This window comes from Crocuta crocuta, unplaced genomic scaffold (genome assembly GCF_008692635.1).
Source record: "Crocuta crocuta isolate KB4526 unplaced genomic scaffold, BGI_CrCroc_1.0 scaffold488, whole genome shotgun sequence".
Taxonomy (NCBI): domain Eukaryota; kingdom Metazoa; phylum Chordata; class Mammalia; order Carnivora; family Hyaenidae; genus Crocuta; species Crocuta crocuta.
Genome location: NW_027530995.1, coordinates 195,732 through 196,267, shown reverse-complemented (window position 1 = coordinate 196,267; position 536 = coordinate 195,732). Strand labels below are relative to the sequence as shown.

The 536-nt window shown below is 30.8% G+C and overlaps 1 protein-coding gene across 1 annotated transcript in view; it reads right to left on the bottom strand.

Annotated features, from left to right (window-relative positions):
* Nucleotides 1-536, bottom strand: part of CNKSR2 (connector enhancer of kinase suppressor of Ras 2) — a 231,532-nt gene that overhangs the window by 197,930 nt on the left and 33,066 nt on the right. The window lies entirely within an intron of this gene.

Here is a 536-nt window from a genome sequence, read left to right as displayed (position 1 = left end):
TTTACATTTTCTGTGGAACTCCTGAAGGCATTTGATTTGGGGATCCCTAGTTTGGATAGTATTCAAAGTAAAAACAAAATCAGGTCATGTAAACAGATCACTGTTAAAAGCTATTATGTATATTTTTTCATATGTGCAATATATAAATGAAACTAATAACTGTACTAATAAAGAACAAACAGTGTTTTAGAGCCAAAGTCTTAGAATGTTATCTAAATGGAGCAATTTGATTTTGAGAAAGGCAGTACAGTCCTTCCCACTAAAATGTGAGAGCATCAGACTTATGATCTTATAATGATTTTTCTAGGAGTTCAGTATACTTTTACATTTTTACATCTTCTAGTAAATAAAATGCTTGTTTATTGAGCTATATGAATAGTTTCCCAAACCACATGTTTGGTTTATTTAGAACCATTTGTCTTTGAGTTAGAAACTCCCAAACCAGTATCTTACAAACTCTTGGTAAAAAGGAATACTACTCAGTGTTTATGAAATAGAAAATAAATTAAGAGAAGGAAAGGTTGCCAGCTAATACC